This window comes from Ptiloglossa arizonensis, chromosome 7 (assembly GCF_051014685.1).
Source record: "Ptiloglossa arizonensis isolate GNS036 chromosome 7, iyPtiAriz1_principal, whole genome shotgun sequence".
Classification (NCBI taxonomy): domain Eukaryota; kingdom Metazoa; phylum Arthropoda; class Insecta; order Hymenoptera; family Colletidae; genus Ptiloglossa; species Ptiloglossa arizonensis.
Genome location: NC_135054.1, coordinates 10,452,392 through 10,474,128, shown reverse-complemented (window position 1 = coordinate 10,474,128; position 21,737 = coordinate 10,452,392). Strand labels below are relative to the sequence as shown.

General features: G+C 36.4%; 1 protein-coding gene and 1 long non-coding RNA gene across 14 annotated transcripts in view; one reads left to right on the top strand and one right to left on the bottom strand.

The window, feature by feature from the left end:
- Window positions 1-21,737, top strand: part of LOC143149017 (EGFR adapter protein) — a 286,593-nt gene that overhangs the window by 243,069 nt on the left and 21,787 nt on the right. The gene's annotated exons all lie outside the window — the stretch shown is intronic.
- LOC143149020 (uncharacterized) lies at window positions 12,311-13,633 on the bottom strand. The gene is made up of 3 exons (XR_012992664.1): window positions 13,428-13,633; window positions 12,593-12,685; window positions 12,311-12,524 (listed from the first exon to the last, which is right to left on the bottom strand). It is a non-coding gene; the product is annotated as an uncharacterized LOC143149020 (long non-coding RNA).

Below are 21,737 nucleotides of genomic sequence, written 5' to 3'. Positions count from 1 at the left end.
AAATCAAAATAACGTTCAATAATTTTCGCAAGTTCGACGGAAACGTAATACCGTGTAGTAACAACAACCTGTCACTTCTCGTGCTATTTTGTACCTGTTCAACCGGTTAACGTGTTAAATAGGCCCACTATCCTAGTAAGTCCTAAACGAACTGGTTAATCCAAACATGGCTGCAGGAAAAGGCTAGAAGAAAATCTAAAGAGCCACGGATTACTTTCAAGACGCACGATTCAACCAGTGGAGAGGAGAACCCCGTGGAAAAAGTTGGAATTTCAAGGAAGTTGGACAAATAAATATCTAAACCGACGAAGGAATTTCTTACCAGGAAAAAAGATTCTGTGGCATACTGAGAAAGTCTTCCATCTGCTTGAAACTCACCCGTAAGGGACAGGTTAAAGTTACTTTAAAGAGACACACCTGATAATTTCTAACTAACCTCTAACGCTCCAAACGCTCTAAGCGCGTGTTAAAATAGCTATGTTTACAGTTAACTCGTATAGTTAACTTTATCCAACAAGTACACTTATCGATGACCCAGTAATAAATGCAAAAAGTTCTCCGCCATTGCAGAATTCAGAGGATGGAGCAAAAAGGCAGATGTCCCACTATGAAACAATTTAAACAATGTTCTTTCTCTTCTGTACATCGATAAAAACATCAATATCGATATTTACGAAGTTCTGAATATACTGACGAAAAGCAACAAAAAAATGGATTCAAGATTATAGAAACAATCGAATGTTGCCCCTCTGAAAGAATTAAACAAATTTTCTCCCTCTTTTATACATCTATAAAATCATTAATATGGATATTCAAGAAATCCCGAACGTACCAACGTAAAACAAAAGGAGATTGGATTATAGAAACAATGAAAGTGTTACCTCCCTGGAAGTCTTGGATTGGCAGTGTTATCTGCAACGAAATCTACGAACGTGGCTACCGAGACACGAGCCATTTCTGACTCACCGATGCTTTGTCCTGTCATATCGAACGACAGTGGTCGGTTTACCGATTTAAACGATGAGCGGAAAAACTAGGAAGATCGAGTTGTCTGGTGAAAATGGAACGTCGAATCTGCCGATCAAGGAGAGTCACCGATCATTCAAATGCACACAGAAGCCTTCGAGCAGCCTAACCTTAGCAATATTACCGTCCAGGACAGACGAGAGAGAGAAAGAGAAAGTGAGAGAGAAAAGAGAAAGAGAGGGGAGGGGATAAGCCGTGGGATCGGACGGGCACATTCCTCAGGTCCGTAAGTACTTATAGCTGCTCGTGGCATCGGATGCCTGTGCTCCCTGCCTCGTGCTTCTTTACCGATAGAGTACCTGCATAATACGTACTGATATTTCAGCAGTCTCCTTCAAGCTCTTTACGCTCACTTTTATGCGAGTTTTCTAAGATCGAACAACTTTTCGGGAGCGCTAATAACTTAAAATTAGCGATCACAGCGACAAAATCTTGTCTCGATACAATCGAAGTGAGACTTTTCGGGAGCGTTATTTCTTTCATTATTATTTGTTCGTAAACAACGATAAATTTAATGTTTGTCTTCGGGCCCATCGAATACTTCGAATCTCATAAATAAACACCAATTGGGACGAACTCTGAAAGAAAATTTCAACGATCGCGAAATTTATTACATAATATTGTTCTTAGAAAGTTAGAATGCTTCTCAATGGTATTTATTTCATTGATGTTACGTTAGAGTATTGAACGTAATGCAATTAGAATAATTAAAAGAGAAATTAATGTGTTTTTGTTTTTTATTCCGTTTTATTACCTGGATAAATCGAAGTAAAAATTGTTAATTACTTAGTTGGTAGAGCAATCCATTAATCTGTTTGAACTTGAATTTGAATTATATGCACGGTTTTTAGTCGGATTCTACAGTTTGTTTCTTGTCGAAGCAGTTCTCGACCAATCGTTAATGCACAGTGTAAAATATATTGAGAAAGACCATTGAACAGTTTCATAAGTATATGTATATGTATACATAACACACATGTGCGAATATATATTATACACGACAAAATTAGTGACTTTAAAATAGATATATTCGTACACACGTATACACATAGATTACCATCCGGACCGATAAGGATAGTTTATTTATTGACATTGAATCGACGTTTCGAACTTTCGTATAGGATCATCGGCAGGTTATTATTTATCAGTTCACAAATAACCTTAACACAGTGACTGCCAAGTACGAGTTAACTCGTAGCTGACCGTCAGCCGTTAACGGCCTGTCAGCGGACGCCATTCACGAGTAAATAATGGATAGTGAACGTTTGAGAAAAAGAATGAAAATTAGTATGCATTAGAGAACTGAATAGTTATTTGTAGAAAAAGACATAAATATCAAGTTCGTTTATCTGGCACCCGTGCAGTTGGGAATAATTTAAATCTACTATTGGAAACTCCACAATAACGTTACACACACATTATCTTGAAACTTTTTTATTTGGATTCATACAATCGATTTTCAGGTACTAATAATGTGTTTTTGAAAAAACATATCAACATTCTTTTTTTTTTAATAACTACTCGGAAGCCTCGACAAATACCAACCATTATATGCACATAATTTGCGTAACCTTTGTTATAAGAAAGAAATAATATTCTCTAAATTTATATACAACCTATGGAGAATCGAATATCGCGGCAATCGAATATAAAAAATTATTTCAATTATTTTTTTCTACCGTTAATTTTCATGTAAAGTACATAGAAAATTTGAAATTACACTGCAAACGATACTAAATATTATATAATAGTTATGTGTCGTTATTGAATCGATATTGAATCATCTTGGAGAATTTAGCGAAATGTAAATAGTGGTGTATTATTCCTTCAACGATTCTAGCAAACAATTTGATCCACGAAGAGATGCACCAACGTAAAAATAGACAAAACAAATAAATAACATAAATATAGTAACCGTTGAAGCACTTATCACCGCTGTCCACGTAAATCGTCTTCAATCCTTTTTTAGCATCCGCCCTTTAAAGTCATGCTCAGCCCAGACGCATTTATCGCGATGCATTCGCTCTACTTCCTCCCCGTGACACTTCGTGTATAACGTTCCCACACTACCGACTAGCACAATTTAGATAAACCGGCGTGGTAGAGAGATTAAAAGGTTAGCCGAGGAAACAGAGTACGTTAATTGCCGCCACTTGAACCATGACCTTACCAGAAGTAACGAACAGACCGGGACACAACTTACGGACTTACCCGAAAAGGGACCGTCTTGCAAAAAATCTAGTTTATATATTACTGTTAACGCCGAAAGAACAGAAACGGTTAGAAAGTAATCTCAGAAATATATTACATTCAATTCTACAAATACACTTACATAATCGTAGCATCGTATTTTCAAACAAAACGGTAGAAATTTTCCGAAAAATTTAATTTACTCCTTTCCTTTTCATGAAGCAACTCGAAAATTTTGCCTTAGGCCTGATCAATCGTTCGAATAATCTTCCATTTAAGAATTTTAAATACATCTATTTACAAGGAAACTAAAACCGAGCAGACCTCGCTCGTCACAAAGCAATTTTCTACAATCATTGTCGTGTATCGCGAAAACTTCTTGCTATTCTGATCCCATCTTACTCTGTTCGAACAATTACGTAACGACCACGATTCGATGAAATGTTAGTAGGTCTCCATAAGTCGGATCGCCTCTTCACCCTGAGATTAAGCGAGAGTGATAGTAAATGAAACTCCGGCATACTCTTATTCCTGTTCACGTGAGAACGTATAATCGATATCCTGAACAAAGAACGATCGACGCTCTCAGTTTTCTCATTGCCCAATGCGTTCATGTGGGACGAGCATTGCAGAATATTCTAATAAGACGACCGGATAACGTACGCTAAGAGATACCGACGTTTCAACGTCTCGCCCTCGCGTGTTTCGTAATAAAAGAAACTTCAATGGCTGCAAGTTTATATCTGGTATTGTTGTCTTAAGGGGATTTGCTCTAGAACGCTAAAAGAATGAATCTTGTACCGGAACACTATTAATAATGCACTTTCCGTGTGATTGCCCAGACAGTAACTATGCAGTATTAGTTGAGAAGATTCAAATCTTATTTTTCATTTTACCTTTCCTTTACCAGATCATATCTACTAAATACTCGTAGTTCACGTGGAAATTATATTGTGTTTTTTTTTCTCTACAAGCAAATTTATTTTTAATTTCTCTGAATAGCAATTTCACTTAAGAGTCTTGACTGCTAACAATTTGAATGGAATGGATATATTGGTTCTAAGTTTGTCAACTATTACGTATCTCTTACTTTATTTATCCGATTCCAATTGAAATGCAACAGGATTCCCTTGAGGAAAACCTACACACAATACCGAAACAGAGTAATACAAATACATAAATATGTTTCCAGTATTGCTTCAATACCAACGCACTTGCATTTTTATTTATTTATCCTATTGCTCGAGAAAACCAAAGAAATAGGCTTGAATAGAAAACCACCTTAATTTTTCAAACTATTTCCATTTGTAAAGAATACGAGAGTACAATATTTCGAAATAATAAATCAATGACGACTAAAGCCTTTTATTCTTCGTAAATATCTATAGTCAAATTCTCACACTTATTGTATCTTGCAACGACGTTGTTTTATATAATTATACTGTTTTACGATAACGTAGAATGTTTCAGTATGTGCATACAACAATATACACATATCTGCATATCGTTGTAAATTTTGTACTATTTTACAGATGATATTACTTGAAAATTTCGGATATGAGCCGTGTTTTTTAGGAAAATTGTTCAGCTGACCAATTAAAATTAACGAGCAACGATCCGGAACTTTAGTACACTCGGTTCGAATAATTTTGTCCATAGATACTACTACGGATGCACGGAAAACTGAAGAATCCCGATTGGTGACACACATTCTACCAATTGAGAATGGGAACTGCATCTGCGGTAGAATGGAGAGAATCGTTTGAACCGAATGTACTTTAATAGGCAAGAACTGCAGAACACACACAAGTATCAGTGTGTCATTTCCTCCTCCTCCCCTCTTTTTCCCCCTAATGAAGCTAACTGCAATGTTGGCGAAACGTTGGAACGTTTTTCCTAAAGGACATGCCTCATGACACTCGAAAGCCCCAAGTAGTATCATTTGTCTAATGAACACAAGAAAATAAATGAACTGGGAGTTTAGTAATAAAGTTTATTAAACTTAATAACTTTGATGGTCAATGTGGTTAGTATTGAATTTATACAAAGTTTCGTCTAACTCAGAGACTTGGTATAAATCTAGAACGAGCTGAACTTTCTTGGTTTTGGAGTAGAAGTGGGAGTAATAACGTAGAACAAAGTTTAGGAAAATTTTGATGGATGACGTAGAGTCGAAAATAAATAACAAGTTTCATTCTCTTCTATTCTATTCATAGTTCCATGATCAAAAAATAATATAGCTAGACTGTTATTTAACAGAAATTGTTAAGAACCTTGTATAAATCTGAAAATGGGTTGTACTTTTTCTTTTGTTTCCCACTTTTACTAAGTTATATTTACAAATTTTAGCGATAGTTTGTAATACCAGACGCTATGGAAAGAAATTGGTAAATTTAAAATGATTCAAAAGAAAGATGAACGTGTATAACAGTGACGATAAGCCCAAGGAAATAATTTTTATTAGTTGTTATGTTTAAAATTGCACTGCTAAGTTCTTTGAGACTACTACAGAATATTCTGAACAAGTCTGTATACAAATTTTGAATAGAGTATGAATTAAGTAAACTTCGGACACTTTTGAGTCGGTAAAATGTGAAGAAAAATGATTTCGACCTAAATTACCAATCCTGATGTACGATTATAACGAAAACAGTAACTAGTAACACCTTGGTCACTGCTTTTCGTTGGCTAATCCATAAATTGTATTCTTTTTCTTCATAATCGTTCCTGCTACAATACTTCTATATAACAAGTACAACAATTGTACATTTTTTTATAAGGATATTAAATATGCAACGACGAATGATTAAAAAGGCTATAGTCGGCATCGAGTTCGATGTTTTGTCACAAGAGATATTTTGAATGACATTGTTAAGAGATATTTCTACGAGAAGACTTTCTGTGCCCATCGAATAACCCTCGGGGAACCTATTGAAACGACATTCTGGGCATCCTCGCCGATGTCGACAATAGAAAACACGAGATTGATCTCACTCCAACGTGTCCGCAGACAAAACCCCGAAGTCTTTTAACGAGCCCTTAGATAATAGAGTCCAAATTCGATCGAGGCACACGAAGTCCCTTCAATGGATGCCTCGATGGAGTCGACAGTCCTGAAAGATCCAGGTGGGTCTGGGTAACTCGCCTCTTGTGCTGTGACAATAGTATGCGGCCCGTATACGATACTCGTTTTCGTCCTCAACGTGGACCGCAGTCGAAACGTAGATATTTCAGGTTAAGAAAAAAGCCAGATACCCCTGGTAAGCTGGAAGGAAAGCAAGAGAGAGAGAGAGAGAGAGGGAGAGAGAAAAGAGGAAGGGAGAAGTACAGAGAGAGAGAGGGAGAAAAGGAGAGTCCACTTCCAGGTCGCAGACGTTACGGAATTCCTCTCGACATCAATAGAGCATCACGCACAAAGGGTGGCCCATTATTGTCGGAGCACTTCATAGGAGCTCCAGGTACAATATGAACTCTCGAGGCTTGGTAGAGGCATAAGTTACACCTGGTAGCTCCTCAATAACACATTACTTCCCCGGCAAAGAACGTAGTAATGGCTTCGTCGTGGATTCGTCGTGGCACTCGAACTCGCTCGCTCATTCTCCCCTCCCGTTTTGTTGTACAACTGAAAGCACCTTTTTGTGGTATTTTCCGCCGCTCGGAAGCTTCTTGCCAACTACGAGAAACCCATGAGAATATAATTGGCACCCGGCACACAGGTATCCTGACCTTCGTTTCGGTCGCTGAATCTTTTGGATACGTACGCGCAATAAATAAAACGGTTATCGTTAGATTTCCACGAAACGCACGTTCTTTGGAGCACAGTTTGGTAGATTCGTCTGTCTGCCCGGTAGCTGTAAAACGATGTTAACGAATATCGAACGCGTCACGTTAATTGACGGGTTTTCTTTTCTAATTTGGAAGAAGGGTCATTTTCTGATAACAAAAGTATTCTTCATTTCAAATTATTTAAATGAAATTACTATTGTGTATCGTTCGTGTTAAAGAAACATTGTTTTACGTGTATTAGTGTACAGTGCTTAACCTTTTCATGGGAAACGTATAATTAATCGTACGCGGAATAAAATTTCGTAAAAGTAATAATTAGAAATAAACCAATATACTTTTTTCTTACAGATTATATATATATATATATATTTATTGTATAATGCCAATTGAGGATTCTGTTGATAGAGAAATGAAACAGACTCTTCGAGCAACATATTTGCCAAATCGAGGAATCCTATAAATGTTTAGTGAAATTTTTGTGTGGGGTCATATTTTCTGTATCATTGAATTCGACTTGAAATGGAAGTTCGCCAACTCGAAAATTCAAGAAAATTTAAAACTTTGCAGAAACACAATACGAGCTATGCTAATGACGTAACTATTTTTTGTTTCAGCAATGAAACGACCCTAGGAATGAAAACATTTCTTCAAAGAAATTGTGAGTTTTTATATTATTATGAATATCTGCGAAATGGTAAAGGATATCGGAAAAAAGTTTAGCTCAATATTCTATGACTTTTTATATACTACACTATAGCAAAAAGAAATTTTTTTACAAAATTCATTTCACAAGATCTATTTACTTCTTCATTCTTTTCGATACAACAAAATAACTTTATTACTGTACTTTTTCAAGTTTCAAATTTCTTGGAATTTTCGAGTTGCAAAACATCTCTTGTCAAGTAAAGCACAATAACAGTTTACGTCCAAGGATAAACGAATCCTGATCCTGGTGTATTTTCATTGTTACATACATTGGTCGCTTTAGAAATACGAGAAACAAGAAGGTTTTGAGTTTTAAAAATCTCAAGAACGACACAACGTCAACTGTGGTTCTGTCCACTCGGGATTGCCACGATGTGTGAACTGTATGTTTAAATGCAGCATACATCACCCTCTGTGTGCACATCGCGCCAGTAGGTTTATCCACTTTGCTTCTTTCGAGTGGAGAACACTTTCCAGTATTGTCTTACAACTTGTTGCAACCAAGGAAAGTAATGTCTCTAATCGACGCTTATGTCGCACAATTCTCACGCGAGGAAAATATTTATTAAAACAATACATACTTTACTGGATATATTTATATAAATTGAAAGGTATAATTCTTGCACAATATTTTAATAAGTAACAATGGTATAAAAATAACATTCTATATTAATATATTGCTACATACAGCTTCCACGTCAGAAACAAGAATGTTCCATTATCCCAGCATTATCTTATGGGAAGTTGTCTATTAGTTTGAGTAATGGAGTTTCTAATATAGCCTTTTTATATGTAATAATTACTTCTCTAGAAAAGGATAATAGAAACAGTTAACCAGTCTTACCTTCAAATAAAAGTATGATGTTTTTTTCTGGTGTAAAACGTAAGGTGGAGTGTACCTTCAGGCAAGGCATCAAGTGACTTCAAATCCTCATAATATCCTTACACATTTCTTGCGTAAAGACATTCCGCATGTACGCTACAACCTCCAGGCAGTTTAAGTTTACCATTCCATGGTAACTATCGTATCCACACTTAACAAAAGGTTTCAAACCTCTACGTAAGAAACTTATGGCACGTTAATAGAGTATTTTAACTCGTCAAGAATTTCAATATTACAAGCTGTCCAAACGTCTTGTTGCTCCTCTTGTAAAACGAATACACGGTGAGGCATGTATCGAATTATATACATATATCATGATTGGTAATAAGAAATCGAATCATTTAATAACGAAGCCTACCCAGTTTGGAGAACGAAAAATTGAACATTGAAAAGTCACCGTTTGAGAAGCAATTGTTAATGTTACAAAATTCTGTCACGATATTTGAATTTTTGATCAAACAAAAGTACGTTGATTTTCGTTCACCTTCAAATCAGATAGACTCGTCAATTTTGACAGTTTGACGTTTGCTCGGTGTTTCGCGAGATCGGACGAATAAGAAAACTGCATTTCACACCGATGGCTTCTTGCATAAAGCCGAGGTGCGTAAGATGGAATTTTCTTGTCGACTTTTTCACCATTCGCTGCGCTTCTTTCCTCCCTTCTAGAATTTATACGGGGTACGCACTCCCTTTGACAACGCCAGTGCGTGTTCCCTCTGTATGCGCAACGCACCATTACGCTTATCCACTTTACTCGAGTGCACTTCCGGTTTTGTCTCGCGGTTTCACTCCTCCCTGGGTAATAACAATTATTCATACTGACGTTCACGGCCACACACAATTTCAATTTCTCCTTTTTCCTCGCCACGCTGCTAGCCCCAATACGATTGATATCCTCTTTTTTCTTCTTTTCTTTTTAACCTAATAATATTGTAGCGCAGGAAATCCTCGATTAGACCCGAATAAGAATTAAAGAACGAAAGTCACGGTAGCCTAGCAGAGCTATTTACAATGCGAGATGAAACGATTGCACACCTTATGTCCTTCCATGTTCGATTCAGTCCAATTAGCAGAAGGAAATGTATCGTGCACACTATCGTCTCAAGAATGAACACGTTAAAGTCATTTATGTAAAATGTATACAAATGGAGTTATAAAGGAAGTCGTAAATTGTAGCTGAACGTTTTGTTTAAAATGATAGTAAACATTTTGACTTCTTACGTTTTTTGTTTATAGAAATCGAACTGTTCACGGTATTGATCACGCGTAATAGCTTTACTACGATGATGCTAGTATTTACTGATTTTCAAATAAGTTCAATAATGGATCATAGAAATATAGGAACACAGAAATCGTTATGAGTAAAAAATTTACGAATCGAAATCAATGCAAACAATTTAATTTTAAACGAATTGGAATAAACATTATAAAAATTTCTTGTGTACATGGGATGGCCTACATAAAGTGTTAGAAACTGTTCGAAATCTATTAGGCATAATAACCAAATTATTTTTTGGTTTTGTACGGTTCTTAGAAACTATCTACGTGTCATGTGAATTTGTCGTAGAAATATACTTTACTGTCTTCATTTTAATCATACCACTCGTTTGGAACGTAGATATTATCTTTTTTTTCAAGAGGGCGCCATCCAAAAAGTTTGGAAACTGATTCAGTGATTATTTCGGGTCTGCAAAGTTTTTAACTACCTGCCAAAAATACTCTGTACATAAATCAGTCTTTATGATGCAAAATTTAGGAAGCTAACGAACTCGCGACGATTCGTTTAGATTTTATATATCTCGTGTTCCGATTTGTATACAAAAAATTGGTAAAGAATTTATCAACGCAACTGTTGTTTTTTTCTTTTGTCGACAACGAAATAATAAAACATCAAGCGAAGTAGACCGAGTCGAGAGATCGGGAATAAGAGATCGATGTTCATGCTGCGTGGACAAATGAAATGATAGCAGGTTTTCAGTTCGTATCTGCTCGTACGTAGTATCTATCAATAAATTACTCGAGGCATTAACTGCCAATAACCTGGCTATCTTTACTCTGTGCTATTAATAACCGATCCAAAATAGCGAGGAGCGATAATCTTGAGAGACAAATGCCAGCCACTGTTGATTACAGGGCTACCAGAAATTATCTGAACGATATATAGCAGCTACATAACGATAGACAGAAACGTGTGCAACCTTTCCTTTATCGTTTCGCCGAAAATAATCACCGACCCCGTATATCTCGAAACAGTCAAACTTAACGTTCAACGTTTACATTAATCGTGGAACGAGAACCTAGAAACAACGAATGTTACAAAAAAAAAGAAGAAACGTGTCAATTTCATTATAAAACAGTTACAAATGCTACTAACAATAAATACAGTTCGTGCTAAGGTATCTTCATAATTTGAAACGAAACAAGGCTCGTAAATTTACTCTCAGTAGTTGTTCAGAGAAGAAGAAATATTGGTGTTCGGGGCAATAAACAGAAATTAATTTATCAGAATCAAATTGACGGGGTTTCGACCACTTGAATTATGACCCTCTTCGAGGCAATCTTAAATATTACACAAGAAGTTAATTATATACAAAATTTCAGAAAAAATGAGGAAATTACAGACATTACTACTTTCGCTTAAATATTCGAGAATTAAAGTACGAAATTGTCCAAGTAACGTACAATTTTCGCTGATCCTCTGTTTTAACCTTCTAAAGGTTTTTAATATCCTACGAAACTTTGTCTAAAATACGGATCGACCGCAACGCAAAATAATAGAGTTGAAAGCTTTAATTGAATTTCGCAACGAATTTGAGAAATAATTTTTAGAGATCAGAGAATTCGCTGTTTGGGAGCGTGCACGACCAAAACTCCTGAAAACCCGGAATTTCGTGAAATGTTTTTGGTCAAATTTAATTAACCCATGACACGCGGAACGCCGGTAAGGAGGGACGGCGACAGGAAAAGGGGGCTTAATTTCGTCAGTTATGAGTACTAATGAAACTGTAGTTTGTGTTTCGACGGCGGGCCATTGTTCCTGAGTTGCCGGTATTGCCCGGGGCCACAAAAAAGGGCCAAGGTAGTAGTAGGCCCATTGTCTCGCGAATACGTACTCTAATGTATGTACCCTTAGGCTTTCCACTTGCTCGAAAACAACACAATCCCGCAAAATCGTGTTAAAATACTATGCTCCTTGGTATAACAATAACTACGATAACATGAAACAGTTTTCCTCATTTTTTGGTGCACCATTGGTAAAATGTAAATAAATGTTAAAATAAGTGCGTGAAAATACACTTTCTCACGTGTACACAACACAAGGATATACATACGCATCTGTAGAACCATTAGTTGTGTCAGCATTTTCCAAAGCTTTCTAATCATAGAATATTTTAATACATTTAGTCATAGAAGAGTGGAAAACATTTGGGTTATTTTCTAGTTATATTGTTTTTTAAATTAATTTTCGTAGTCTATTTGATTAACCTATGCCGATATAGGTATTAATAATCGACAGAAATAACGTTAATAATTAAAACGATATAAAAGTGGTGTTTGTTACAAATATACAAAATTTATACAAGGATATAAGCAATGTCTTCAGTTGGGCAATAATTTCGAAACAATAGATGTAACTGTCTATACTTTATAGAATATTGATAGTTCATTATATGAAATTTTTTACAGTTAGTTAAAATACGAACAAATATCTGTACAGAACCTTAGTGACTCATATTCATTGGTCTTTCATCATTTAATTTGCAACTATCATCTCGAAGATGCTCGTCTAGGTAAAAATATTCACTAAGAACATTGGCAAAGCTGAAACAAAATTGAAAATAGAAATGTACAAGTCCAAAACGATTCTTCGCGCCCTGAAAGTGTCTTTCGGTCTAATCTTCCTAACATCTGTCAGCGTTACCACTTTGCTAGCCTAGAAAGAAAACTAATACAAGAAGAAAGAACTCGAAAAGGACACGTTTCGTGGGTTACTATGTATACCTATCTACGTGGCCGTGTGTTACGTAAGGAAACGCCATCTTGCACATTGGATCTCGATTGGATGCGCCAGCAGTTCGGTCCGGACGGGATTTTCTGAAAAGAATCTGCAATCGGATAAACGATATCGTGTATCGTGTATCGGTCGTATTGTACGTTGGCTTTACGAGGGGATTGCAACTAAAATAATCTATCACGATAACTCTGACCTTTCAACAATACTAACTAACCGCTCGACATACTGTATTTCTGCAAACGATCACGCTACATTGCGTTACGAACGAATCGCGTAACAAATTACAATGGAATTTCCGTATATTGTTTCAAAATGGTAAAAGATTGTTACCTGTACAAGTGAAGATCGTTGACCGTAAAAGCTTTGTTGCCTGTTTGATCGATGAGAAAAAAATCCAAAGCTAAAATTGTCAGAACCGGAGAAGAATGGAGCAATTAATTAGAAAACCGAACTCGTCGAAAGATTCGAAACCATTTTCCACGACTTTTAACCTCGGTACACTTCGTTCTAATTTGATTTGGGCACGTAGCACGACGGATAATATGGAAGAAATATATCAAACGGAACAAAACTTCTGAGATCGTGCATAGCGCGTTGTGCGGGGAATATATAAAAACTTGCAACGCGCACTTTCATAACACGAACACTCTAGATAAGGTTAAAGAAATAAGCCCGACTCTATCGCAATTGGAACTCTGGGCCGCAATTTTCCAGAAAGCTTCGCTTCTGACTGTACTGAACTGCACTTGGCCAATGCATTCGGAAACATGATCAATCAGAAGCGTGACCAGACTATGCTGGCGTGTGCAAGCAACTACGTACCAATATCGTGCAAAGCCGTCAGGTGCATCGAAGGATGATGAAACAGGTGAACCATTCGATTTGTGAAGGGACGAGTCAGAGGAAAATCGCTCCGGTGTCTGGAGGGAGGATACATCCACTGAGCATACGGAAGATCGAGCTCAGAGCTACTCGTGGTGTTAATTGCTGATCAAAGAACCGGCTTCGACTAGAACTGCGCCCACCAATCCGCACGCCTCTGTGAGCTGAACCTCTCGGCCGAAATACAGGACGGTTGGTATAAAGTGTTACGAGCTGTTTATTCGTAAACTATAAGCAGTGGTTCTCAGCTTCGAAGGTTATAGGAGTTTAGTAACTACTATTCTATCTATTTAGTAATAGATCATTGATGTCTACCTATGCTGAAATACGTACAGTGACAAAAATCTGATCGAAGAGACTGGGATCTTTTTTAAAGAAAACTCTATATACTTTTGTAACATGTAAATTCAAATAGAGAAAGAATATAATTAATATCAGACTTGGACAAATTATTTGTTTATTTTTATTAGGTTCGTTTATCTTAGTTTTAGATAAAAATAGTAAACCTATAAGTAAAAGAGCAAGAAAATAACAGACATGTAGGAGAATAAGAAAAGAAACGTTTAATAATGAAAATGAAAAACTAAAAGGAAGCACTAAAATTAGTATATTTAAAACTTGTTCAGTGAGAGTAAAAAGAAGAATTGAAATGTTCCAACCCGAATATGCTGGTTGAATATTTTCGTCGCGCACTTTACGTCACATCGGTAAGGAAAAATTGGCAAATAGAAGTTAAATACATAAAGATATTCCAGGCGTGGGTGACGTATGAAAAGAGTAGGCTAGAAAGGTGCACGGTGAGAGGTAGTGGTGGCGCTGGTGAAGAGGATGGTGTCGGTGGTGGCGATGGTACCGATGGTAGGGCTGCTGGTGGGACGAGAAATCTAGAGGAATGGGAGATATGGCCGTGACCGCGCGGAATGCGTGGAATGTGGCCCGTCACGCCGGGGTAAAGCCACGGCAGCCCACCATCCTCTCGATCCACTTCGATCCTCGTTTCCCCCGTCTTTACGCTCGAGACGTCCACGTGAAATTACGTATCAATTTGACGCAATTCCTCGATTATGTATTTAATTCGTTGTATTGAATCTTTATATACATTATTTGCGATACTTTCCGATCATAAACGATCCGATACCTTCATTCATGTTTGTTACTGTTATTTATAGTCGTTTAGCCGCGTTCAGTTGTCGCTTCTGTATATTTTTATTGGATCATTGAACGAGGTAACACGTTTCTGAACAATTGAGGGGAACGAACCGAGCATCTACGACGGAAGAAATAATTTATGTACGATGTAATAATATTTGAAACAAATATTGTAAGAAATGTAGTTCAAATAAGTACAGTTTATTTTAAATAAATATTCCGATTCTTGATTTATCACCTCTTTGATACACAAAAATGTGATCGATTCTATTTAGAAATATACACGCGATTAATTTGCGTAAGAAGAAAATAATATATAATATTGGATTGTTCGAGAAGTCATTTCGTTTTCCAAAATGGAGAATATATAATTTAATGAAATGTTTATACATTCTAAAAAATCGTGTTTCATTTTCACAAAAAAAAAAAAACAAAAACGAAACGACTTTCCGAACAACCTAATATAAACAATAATATGAAAATGAGAGGATGTACAATGTACAAAAAAGTAGTAGCGCATAATTAAAATATCATTTTTAACAATTGACTGTCATTTTCATATCAATTTATCTATGTTGAGTTCTTCTTGTATACATTAATTATTTGTATATTTCTTGGTATAAAGAATCACATTTTTGTATATTAAAGAGAATCTAAACTAAGTGCCAAAATTTTGATTTAAAGTAAACTACGTGTGTTTGGATTGTTATAATATTTATGTTGAGTATGATAAGTAATATACGAGGTGTCCAATGAGATATTCAACAAACTTTGTCCACGTATTTAGCAGATCATTTTGGAGAAAAAACATCATATATATAAACTGTAGGTCTATTTCTTAGCAAATGAAATCTAAAACGTGAATCGAATGCCATGCACAAAACTTGTCCTCTTCATTGAGAATCACTTACAAGGCTAAGAGCAGAGGTTCTTGGAACCAATATAGATAATTCGTTATGTATACTATTGGCATATCAACAAATGGAAAGTCGACGATTCGAACACTACCAGTAAATTTAATATCAAAAGTATTTGTATATTATTTAATTACAAGTTACTACTATCGTGCATTAATACTTACTTCATAAACATAGTTCCACTATTCTTATTGTGTAACGTACTGACAATAAAAATAGATTATTGTTTTGTTTGTTTTTCGTATTTCTTTTAATCTTTAATACAAAATTTATCGTATATTCATATAACATTTTTCTTTAATTTCTATTTAACACTTTGAACATCATATATACCACCGGTACATACCAGTCAAAATGTTAAAAGAATATACTGGAACAGTTTAGTCAGAATATACTGGTCCACTCGGTATATCGGCGCAATGTACGTGTATATGTATTTCTCACATTATTAAATCATGCCTTCTCAGAACCATAAATAGATCATGGCGTCCGTAGTAGGGGTCGCCAAACTGCGACTTGCGGGCCAGATTCGGTCCGCCGTTTATTAATATACAGCCCCGAAACTAAGCATGGTTTTTAAAAAGAATTTCGTGACAGAATCATAAAATGGTTTCTTCCCAATCTATTAAGTATAAATAAGTGCCTAATGTCTTAAATAATACTAGTTTCTTCTTCTTTGTTTCTTTTAAAGTATTTTATTCTAATATACGTTTTACCTATTTTATTTTGGTTCTCCTTAGTAAAGATTCACAATATTAATAAAATCAGACATACATATGTAATTATAATAAATTAATTATCGTCAATTATTATATATATGTAAACTAAGATAAGTACAAAAATGAAGAAATAACGTAACTAAACCCGTAGAATAATAATTATGTGTAGGCTAAATTTTCCCTACTATAATTAGTAACGATTAAATTTTATACTTTCTTCATTGACACTAAATTAATGTTTTATAACTGATAACTACGTATATGTATCTCATTTTATTAACATTATATAGCATCGAAAAGGAGGATCAAAATAAAGCGGTTTTGTTCGTTATGAACAAAATACTCGAAAGAAGGTTAATAATTCCTCTAGGCCAAGCAGTAACTCAAATTGCTATTTCAAGCGATAAACTTTCAAACGTCCACATACCGTTTCCATCGGATCTCGACCGAGTTTCGTAGAAGAAAAGAATATCGGCTACCCGCAGGTTCATACGTCATCGAGAAAAGAATTCAACAGAGGCAGTGTCGACGTTAACCAGTGATTACTCAAAGAAACCCTGATCTAAGGACGTTGAAGAGGGTCTTCTCGGACACTGGCCGTCCGAAGTCAACCTCCAGTAGGAGGAGCGAAACAAGAACATTGCGCTCAAATTCGAAGCCGAGAGCATCCAGTTCTTTCACGGGGCGGAAATCTCAGGACCGTTTTTCCTTTGTCGGGCAATGTAGTTGCTCTTGCACCGCCTACAACGATGATAAATTTCCCTCGATGACACGACCGTATCCACCGCCAAGTATTGATCTTTGGTGTCAAAAACCTGTTCCTTTTCCCTCGTTGCTTCATGAAGTAACGCGAGCTGCTGGGACAGCTGACCTTTCAAAAGCCAGTAATCGTGCCAACTGACCGGAAAAATAGAGGCTAATCGAAAAGTATTCAGCTGTATAAATTGACCTAGAATTATTCCCACGCCAGCGATTTGGAATATATGTACGCGTAGTTGATCCGTGACGATTTCCTCCATACGTTAGTTTCGTTCCATTTCACGAGATATACGGGGTGATCGATGATTCCTCCAAGTTGAAGGAATTTTCATTTCACGCGAAACGCGAATATATTTCACGGGATGCAACGATTCAATGTCTCCGAATTATTTGTTATATCCCGATCTTGGTTTATGACTGACGCGCTAACGGTAATCAACGAAAACTGGTTTGACCCTCTGCAGTTAAAGTTCTGACAAGGGTACGGTACGATCGGGACAAGCTCTTTCTGGACAGTGTCGGGTGCAAAATACAGGGAACGACGTGTATAAACACATCCTAGATTATTAGCCGCTAACGACCAATTATTTTTCGAAAAAATGTCCTTCGAACGTTAACATTTCGAAATTGAAGCAATTACATTTTCTATAATTTGATATACCTGTACGATTCACCTGTTTCTGCTACATTAAAACGTCACGTTGACATTTTTTGTGGACAACAAACTACGATTTGGAAAGAAGGGTATGTTAGGAATTTATAGCTACTAAATAACTATCGAGATTAACAAGAATTTCAGATTTATAGTCGACCCTAGTATTGCTATGATTCTATTTATTTTGTCCTAATATCTTGCATCACATCAATGCAATTATCTTAGTAGTGCATCCAACTATTAACTTTACTCGAAATTCAATTACATAAATAAAATCTTCTTAAATAGTGAAAATACTTTTGTATCATTTTTCAAGAAAATAGTTGGACTATTATATATGATTCCTTTGATATGTTTGACCCAAAAATTTGCCCTTGAAAATATCAATTAAGGTCATTTCTGCAGGAACTTTTTAACAAATCTCTACCAATCTGAATGTATAGCAATCCAGTCTATGTCAACCACGGTGAAACATTTCTTTCCATCCTGTACGTATGTAGGTATGTATTTATATACCGAGCCTAGGAGTTCGCTAGAAAAGCATACCATAATATCTTACCGCGTATTTGTTCCCTCGGGAGAACAAGCTGCTGGCATTATCGCAAAAAAAAAAAAAAACTGAGGCGTTCGTACCTATACGGCGACAATGTAGTTAACTATTCATGACAAGAATCACGACTGGTACGTGAAGCACCTCTTGGATGCAAGATGCGCGTGACATTTTTTACGAATCCCTATAGTCGTAACAAAATCGACTGTCTGTTCAAGGCAACTGTTGTAAATTATACATTTGTAGAGTCTGCGACGTAAACGAAGTTTAGGGATCGCACGTGACATTTTAAAATATTAAAATTTAAACGAATAAATACGATAAATTCACGAATCTTTATCTAAACATTTTAGTTTGTAATGTAAGTTCGTAAAAACTCTTATATTAGTATGTAGTTTCTCATATACGTGTTTATATGAAAATTTGATATCTAAATATGAATTTCAGAAACGTATTTCAAAAAATGCATTTTCAGGGATAATGTTCTTTATTTTTTTTTTAATGACTAAATGATGATAAAGTTTTGAAATTCATAGGTTTAGTGTAACGGTACTTAATTAAAAAATTGCAACAGTTACATAGTAACAAATATGAAATTGTAACTGTTAGGGAATTTTGTACATCAGGTGGAAGAGAATTGTAATAGAATGCGCATTTTATCGCATAATATTAGCATACAAATAATATTTCTATTTCCCCATTCAGGCAAATCGAAGATTATGGAAAAGAATTGCGTACTTTGCCGTTACGTAATATCAAGATATCGTCGGGAAGCTACCCACTTCAACAAACATTTCCACGAAATATCCAAGTAGAAACTTTTCTATTCTTCCGTAACCTCGGGGTTTTATCGTGTTTTGCATACAAGGCATTTCGCTTTAAATTGCGCAAGACTTGGCATCGTAATCATCGATTTTTTGAAAATTCGAAGCATTCATAGTCCGTACAGAGAAAATAAATTTTAAATATTAATCACAGAGTATCAGACTTCTTTTAGATAGATTAGTATAGCTACGGAACTAATAAAAAGAATGCGGTGTAAGTATCTAATGAATATTTCATTTAATATTTTCATTATCGGGAAAGACAGTAAAAAAGTTTATTTAAATTTTGTATGTACACTTTAATTCTCATTAAGCTTCATTTAAGCTAAATTAGAAAATGTCTTCAAATAACGAATATATATATATATATATATATATATATATATATATATATATATATATATATATATATATATATATATATATATATATATATATATATATATATATCAAAATACCCCCAAGGAAATGATCATTTCCATGTATTAGATTAATTATAATTTTCCATGGAGTGATTTTCTACAAAATCTAATCAGATCTTAAATACAAATTTTAAATATAAAATTTCCTTCAAATATATTCAACCGTTTAGACGGTTGACACAAACATTTATCAATAATCAAAACCTGATTCTTAAACCATACTTTAACCGTGAAAAGGACATTTTGTCCTAATTGTTCTCGATGACAATATTTTCCTTCCTTGAAGATTGAAAAGCAAAAAATATGGGAAACAGATGGTGCTGGGAGTACCAGAGAGAGAGAGAGAGAGGGAGAGAGAAAGAGAGATACAGAGAGAGAGAAAAAGAGCGGAGAGGTGGTAGGTAGCAAAACGAGATGAAAACGTCGAGGAAAAGAATCTCGGTACGCGCGGTGGTGGATCTTTTTGTCGGATCGTCGGCAATGGCCGTGGTCTGTCGTATGTAACGAAACGCCCTTAGTCGGACAAGAAGGAATAGAAAGAAGAAGAGTGACCATGGGGCGGTAGAGAGGCGGCAGTGGTTGTCGGGTGAGGGGTAGGGTGGTAGGGAAATGGCGTACAGCTTTCCAGCAAGCTACAGTGCAAATGCAAGCCTTGAATGTGTAATAAGCACTCACGTCGCAACCCTTGGCTAGACCCAGTGCCTCGTGTCTGCGTTTAGAAAGGTCCTGGCACGCACACGCCGGTACCGTGCGGATACGCCGTGGCGGTGCGCGGGATTCGACGCGGACCACACGTGAATGCTCAGTCCCGTGTGCGTGACTCGGGACTCGGAATGATACGGCACCGTCGACGCAAGTTTGATCGCGAACGGACGACGACGCCGTTGCCTGCCAGCCCGTGAGGCAAACACGCATCGCCGAGGCACCGCGCGAGGGTGAAAACAGGGTGAAACTGCAGGTGGAGGGCCAGAAGGCTATCGCTCTCTTTTCCAAAGCTCATAAAAGCCACGGCAGTGCGTATTAATGCGCGATGTTGACTGTGTGTTGCACGAGAGCCACCTAAAAGACGACGCATTGTGCGAACAGGAATGAGAGTATACCACCCTTCTACTTTTTTTCTTTTTTTTTTTTTTTTACATTCGCCTTACCCGCTACGCGGCCGCCTATACACGAGACATATTGTGCACGATGTTTGGCTCCCCCGGATTTTGCGAATTCCTTTCCTGTCTTTGCTTTCTTTCTTTCCGTTTTGTGCCGGAGGGGGTTCCCGGAGGAGAAGATGGCAAGAGGGGCGGAGCGGGGTATCCTTTGTTAGATTTATCGTCTATTGCTGAACAAAGATCAGTTTCGACCAAGAGAGGAGTTTTAACGTCATAAGCACCGCGTTTCCGAGGCTTTTGATCTCGAGGCAACCTTCTTGTCTACGATTTATCCTCGCGATCACGGATCCGCCGTGGCTGAATCACTCATGACACAGGGATAAGAAAGTTTCATTTAAACGCGTTCTAGATTAACGCCCTTCACTGCGCGGATTTTCATCGCGTTTCGCGAATTTGTCCACCTAAGGAAATTAAAAAGTACCGTAATATTATTTGAGGAGGAGGTTTCAGCTGTATTTATTAGGCAACGCAGCGGAAAAGCTCAACTTTCTGCGAGTCAATTTTAACACGGATTTATTTTACCGAATAAGAAATAAGTAATTCGGCCCAATTTTAGAGATTGGTTGCTTAAAAAGCTCTTCTAGTCTAATATTTCTATTCTAAAAAAAAGATATATTTTGTGAATTTTTTACCAGGAGAATAATAATAGCTTTTTCAAATTGTGCATATTTATTTATACTCGATAAAGAGAGAACACCTGACATTTCGGAGTTTTTAAATTCTATCGAATTATAAATAAAAACGAGAAAAGACCACATATAACGCAATGCACATTATACACGAAAGTGCATCTGAAACGTACTTATAAGTATCTAGAAACTCGTCTATGATTATCTGTAAAGAATAAGATACATCCGTAGTGTATTTTCTCCTTATTAGAAAGTAATTTACTCAAGCATGGTAAGAATAAAAGAAATATAAAATTCTTCGAAGATCGAGACTCAATTACCGAAATGATGCTTCGAGAGGGCTGTCGTTAATCAAAACATCTATATGCCGGTTTTCGAACGGATAGAAGAGAACACTCCACTCTCAAAACTCACCAACAATTTCTAACTAGTTCGCAAGAAACCTCGTTAACGAATTTATTCGCTA